This window comes from Budorcas taxicolor, chromosome 19 (assembly GCF_023091745.1).
Source record: "Budorcas taxicolor isolate Tak-1 chromosome 19, Takin1.1, whole genome shotgun sequence".
Lineage (NCBI taxonomy): Eukaryota > Metazoa > Chordata > Mammalia > Artiodactyla > Bovidae > Budorcas > Budorcas taxicolor.
Genome location: NC_068928.1, coordinates 26,347,900 through 26,354,522, shown reverse-complemented (window position 1 = coordinate 26,354,522; position 6,623 = coordinate 26,347,900).

Genomic DNA, 6,623 nt, shown 5'->3' with positions numbered 1-6,623 from the left:
AACTTCAGCTTCTGCCTGGCAGTAAGGAGGCAGTGCCCCTCCCTTCCCTGCCAGAGCAGTAGCAGAGAAAGCCAGCTGAAACAGAAGGTTTAAATCAGATCCAGAGTCTCATAAAATAACGTTAAGATATTCCTGTTTCATTAAAAATTGGTCAATGTACCAAAACCAGGGAAGGTCTCAAATTGAATGAAAAAAGCCAGTCCGTAGCTGCCACCACCCAAAGGGACAGAGATGTTAGAGCTATCTGAAAAATCATTCAAAGCAGCCATGATAAAATGCTTTCACAAAAAATTATGCATATGCTTGAAACAAATGGAAAAATAGAAAGCTTCAGCAAAGAAAGAGATCTAAAGAAGAACCAAATGGAAATTTTAGAGCTGAAAAAATATAAGAACTGAAACAAGAGCTCAGGGAATGGGTTCAGCAACAGAATGGAGGGGACGGAGAAAAGAATCAGTGAGCTGGAAGATTCAATAATGGAAATCACCCATTCTGAACAACAGAGAGCAAGAATAAAATTAAAAAAAAAAAAACAAGCCACAGTCTCCCATGGGACCTGTGGGACTACAACAAAAGATCTGCCAATATGTCATCAGAACCCCAGAAGCAGAGGAGAAAGAAGATGAGGCTGAAACAGCTCTTAAATAAGTGCTAAAAACTATCCAAATTTGCAGGAGACATAAACTTACACACGTAACATGCTGAGCAAACCCCAAACAGGATAAACTCAAAGAATAACCCAAAGATAAAGCCTCCCAAAATAAACAGGCAACTACCATATGACCTAGAGATTGCATTCCAAAGCAATTTTCCCCAGGGAAATGAAGACTTACGTTCACACAGAAATCTCTAACATGGACAGCACATCTATCTGTAATAAGTCAACAGCTGGGATCCGCCTTCATGTCCTTCCACTGGTAAACAGATAAGCTGTAGAACATACGTACTAAGGAAGACTACTCAGCAATAGTAAGAAATGAACTTCTGATGCACAGAACAACCTGTACAAATCTCCAGAGAATTACGCTGAGTGGGCGGGGGTGGGGTGGGGTGGGGAACCAGTTCCAAAAGGTTATATACTGTATGATCCCATTTTGGGGGGGGGGGGGTGTGGGGGGCATGCCGTGCAGCATGTGGGGTCTTAATTCCCTGACCAGGGATTGAACCCTTGCTCCCTTACAGCCTTGAGTTGGAAGCTTGGGATCTTAACCCTGGACCGCCAGGGAAGTCCCAATATAACATTCTTGAAATGACATGATTATAGCAATGAAGAACAGATTAGTAGTGGTCAGGGGGTAAGGAGGGGTGGGGAGGTAGGAAGGAAGAGGCTAAGGGTATCAAAGGGCAACATGAGGAATCCTTATGGTGATGGAAATGTTCTGTATCTTGACAGAACAATGTCAATATCATGTTTGTGATACTGGATGTACTACAGTTTTGCAAGATGTTACTACTGGGGAAAATTGGGTAAAGAGTCCACAGGATCTCCATCTTATTTCCTACAACTCATGTGAATTGATAGTTGTTTCAAAATAAGAAGTTTAATTTTTAAAATTCTACCTGAAATTTTAAAAAGTATCTTTGTAAATAATTCCACTTTTAAAAAAATAGAAAATACAATCTTTAAGTTCATTATGTTCCAAGTGATATTCCAATAACAACCAGTTTAAAAAAAATTAAGAGGATTTTTGGCTCACTGAACTTCAAAATCTGTTTGATAAAGCATTTCAGTGATGCCAAGGACCTGGTTTCTTTTTTCATTATAACTTCCCTGATATTAACTTCATCCTAAGGTCAGATCCCCTTGTGATCACAAAATAGATGCCAACAACTCACCTGGGGTTACTTATTTCCTTGTCCACATCCAGAGAAAGTACACATACCTCAACCAACCAACAGAAGTCTTGGGCTTCGTTATGAAAGGACCAACTTACTTTCTGTCTCCATCCTTGGACCAGTCACTCTCACCATGGGACACCCTTACCAACTTGTATCAGGGGAGGAAAGGGAGGAGCTCCCCTTGTCCAAGGGGAGGAAGTGTAGTGACTAACTTAGGTCAACATATGCAGGTAAGATAGAGTCATTTGCACCAAAAATTCTAAGGATGGAGTATGAGTAATTTCTCGAAAGAAGAAAAGCTAAATGGGTCTTGAGCAGACCTCCAACTAATGTCTTCAGCACAAACTCTAAAAATGAACCACAGAGCTTCCCTGGTGGCTCAGTGGTAAAGAATTCACCTGCCAATGTAGGAGACCCAGGTTCAATCCCTGATCTGGGAAGGTTCCACATTGTTGCAGAGCAACTAAGCCAATTTACCATAAACTATTGAGCCTGTGCACTAGAGCCCGGGAACTGCAACTATAGAGCCCACATGCCACAACGACTGAAGCTGGCGTGCCCTAGAACCCATGCACTGCAACAAAGAGTAGTAGTAACTCTTTATATATAAAGAGTAGTTGGGGGCTAGAGAAGAGCCCAAGCAGCGATAAAGACTCAGCACAGCCAAAATGAACAAATAAATGATTTTTAAAAATAAATAAACCACAACCAGAGCCCTAAATTAGACTTCTTTGGATGCATGCAACAGAAATCAACTCTAACTTAATCCAACACAGAGTTCTTGAAAAGATGCAGAAGCTCACTGGCCACAAGTGAACACTGGAAATCCAGAACTGCTCAGGAATCAGGTGACTCTGAGGAATTAGTAGCAGGAAGTATTCTACAGCTTTTCCTGAGCCCTTTGTCGAAATGAATCAAGTCCAGTCCTATTTTCTCTACTTCTGTGGCCTCATTCACTGTTTGAAATCCTAGGAGAAGGAGTATGACTGTCCATGATTAGATCACATCCCTGGACTGATCCTTCCTAACAGGAAGGATCTAGTGGAAAGAACTTCCAAAGACATTTTGGTTTCCAAAGCAACAGGCCAGGATTCTTACTCCCATCAAGTCTGCACTCATCAGGGGAGGTGTAATCTCTCAAAAGAAATGGGGTCCTCTTATTTGAAAGGAATAGATGCTGGGTTTAAAAATTACAAATATTCAGGACTTCCCTGATGGCCCATGGCTAAGACTCTTTGCTCCCAACACTGGGGGCCTGGGTTTGAGCCTTGGTCAGGGAACTAGATCCCACATGTGGCAGCTAAGGGTTCACATGCTTCAACTAAATCTCCTGCGTGCCACAAATAAGACCCAGCACAGCCAAATAAATAAAAAATTTTAATCAGAAATATTCACCTTAGGTATTACATGATAAAACATGTGAGATGACATGAAGCAGCACTCAAATGAAAAGTATAAACTGAATGAGTTTACCTGAAAATCAAGATTGAAAATAAGTCAACTAAGATTTCAACTCAAGAAGGTAGAAACAGAACATGAAAATAAGCGCACTGGAAACTAACAAAACATCGTAAGTCAATTATACTTCAAAGAATAAATTACAAAATAAAGAAAATGGGCTCAAAGTGTGAGAAATTATTCAAGATCAAAGTAGATATTTGTCTTCAAATCAAAAACCCCAGCTATTGACTCATGAATATAATAAACCTGGTTCTTGGACTAGCCCATTAAAACAGACCAATCTTTGGCAAGTTTGGTCAATAAAGAAAGGGAGGCAGGGAGGAAGACAGAGAAGAGGAAGAGCAAAAATATAAATAAACAATATTAGGGGTTATAGCTACAGGTATGGAGATTTTAACAGATTATAAATGTATAAAATGTGCAAATTTATGACAATAAATTGAAGGCTACATGAAAGAGATATTGTATTAGAAAAATAAGTTACAAAAATTGACTCAAGATGTAGAAGCTTCAAGAAACAATTAGAGAAGGAATTGAAAAGGTATTTGAGGAGTTTTCCCACAAGTGTCTTCAGGCCCAGACAGTTTCATAGGTGAATTCCACCAAAACTGCATGGAAAATCCCTATGATCTCTAACTTTTCCAGATAACATAAAAATTTCCAGCTTATTTTACAAGGCCAGTAGAACTGTGAACACAACAAACACAGAGAGATAAATGTACCCCCCAAAGAAATCTATGGGCCACACCTATTTTCTAACTTTGTACATGTACAAATTCTGAATAAAATCTGAGCAAACTAACCTATAACGATGTTTAAAGAATAATTCATAATGGCCAAGTAGGATTAATCCCAAACATTCAACAATGCAAAATTAGAAACAATTCAGCCCATCGGCATGTGAAGAAAGCAAAATATTAGGACTGTTTCAGTAGGTGTCAAAGCACATGAATCCCTTTTCTGTGTCTGCAAAATCCTTCAACATGGAAATCTTTGGAGAAGCAGAACCTGCCTTGTATTATAGAAGGTGAAAATGCCAGATACCTTGCTTTCCAAGACTCCTTTGTAACTGGGTCATAGGTACAGATCAATAGGACTCACACCCAGACTTTTCAATATTTATTTGTTTTGACTGTGCCAGGGCTTAGTTGCAGCATGTGAACTCTTAGTTGTGGCATGTGGAATCTAAGTTTCCTGACCAGGGATCAAAGGCGGGCCCCCTGCATTGGGGGTGCAGAGTCTTAGCCACTGGACCACCAGGGAAGTCCCTCAAACCCAGACTTTGAATCTGGAGTTAGTATCACAACACAGGAGGGATAATGCAGGATTCTCTCTCTGCAGTCAGGAGGCTGTGCTAACTCTGAGCTCCTGGCCCAGCAGTTGCAGTGGAACAAGCTTCAGAGACCTGGTCTTGCAGGGAGAGCAGAGATTTCCTCGCCAGACTGGTTCTGCAGCCTGGTTCTCAGCTCTGTTCCTAGCTACACCAGCCCACGTATGGTTCTCTAGCCCTCGTTTAGAAGCCTGTGAAGTAGCCAATGTAGTTTCAATAAGTTCCTCTTGAGCCTAAATTAAGTAGAAAAAATTTCTGTTGCTTCCAACTAAAAACCCTAACTGATGCCAAAATGGCAAAAAACCCCAACAGCCTCAGAGGCCTTACTCCATGTCGTGGGCTCTATGTAACTTCACCTCGCTTCTTGCTACTTACATAGTGCCTCGTTTTCTCCATGTCTTTGAGTACTCTTTGCAGCCAACAAATTATATAACTAACAGGTCTCTGGATTAACTGCACCTGGCTCAAGTATCCATTCCTTGTCCAGTCACCAGCCAGCAGATAGGGGCAGGCCTGTGCAATTGCAGGGTACCCCTTCTAGGGGACAGTTAATAGGATATTTTCATCATGGAAGGGGCCGTGGACCAACAGATACGACATCTATCTGAAACAGGCATCCAGCTGGGTCTTGGGAAATCCTAAAAGGCTTTTCAGAGGAAGAAATTCTGGGTTGGAACTCTCCAGATAAGTAAGTTAGGCAGAAAGGGATGAAGGGTGAGAAGGCACAAGAAAGAGAGTAACCTAGAGTCAAGGGTGGAGCATTAAGAGATGGGATTAGGGACTTCCCTGGGGGTTCAGAGGCTAGGACTCAGAGTTCCCAATGCCGGGAGCCCAGGTTTCGATCCCTGGTCAGGGAACTAGATCCCGCATGCCGCAACCAAGAGTTCTCATGCCATATCTAAGATCCAGCTCAGTGAAAGGAAGGAAGGAAGGAAGGAAGAGATAGGGGCTGGACAGGTGGACAAGGGTCAGATCTTACAAGACTCTGTAGGCCTGTTAGGGTTCTCAGACTCCCTCCTGAGGGTTGCAAGGAGCCATTGGTGAATTTCAAGCAGTGGAAGGATACGAGCATTTCTGAAGGACCACTCAGGTGGGGAGAAGGAGGGGGGTCAGTAAATGGGGAGAGCAGTGGAAAGGCTGTCACAGAGACACAGTGGACAGAACATGGCACCCTGCATGAAGATGGTGGCAGTGAGGGTGGAAAAAAGGGGGCTGAGGGGCATTGGGAGGGAAAACCAGTGGGACTTGGTGGCAGGTTAAATAGGGGGTGGAGCTAAGGATGACTCTCAGGGATTTTGCTTGTACTAGATAAATGAGCGGATGACAAAACCATTCACCAGGTTGGACAACACAGGAAGACAGGCTATTCAGAGAGAGGCGATGAACTTAGTTTTTGAACATATTGCTTCAGGGCCTGTGGGACAGCCAAGAAATTAAAAAGGCAGTGGGACATATGTGTTTGGGTCTCAGGAGAGGGGTCTGGGCTAGAGATGAAGACTTGAGAGTCACTGAGGGGACAAGTGGTGGTCAAAGGCAAGGGAGTGGATGAGGAGAAGCTCAGGGGTTTGTGTGGCATCACAGAAGAAGGCCAGTGACTGAACTCTGGGGCAGGTTAATCTCTCATGAAGGACAGAAGAAGAGGAATCCACAAAGAAGATTTGAAAAAGGTCAGCTAGAGAAGCAGGAAGAAAACCAAGAAAAAATTACTCTTGGATAAACAACAAGGTCCTACTGTATAGCACAGGGAACTATATTCAATATCCTGGGATAAACCATAATAGAAAGGAATATAAATAAGAATGTATGTATGTGTATAACTGAGTCACTGGCAGTAACAGCAGAACAACACAACCTTGCCAATTAACTCCAATTCAACCAAAAATAAATTAAAAAAAGAAAAAAAATTACTGTCATGAGTCCCAAGGTGGGAGTGGCCACAGGTGTGTGGGCTGTGGAAAACAAGATGGTGTGGAGGAAAGTGTCAGGTGGGTGG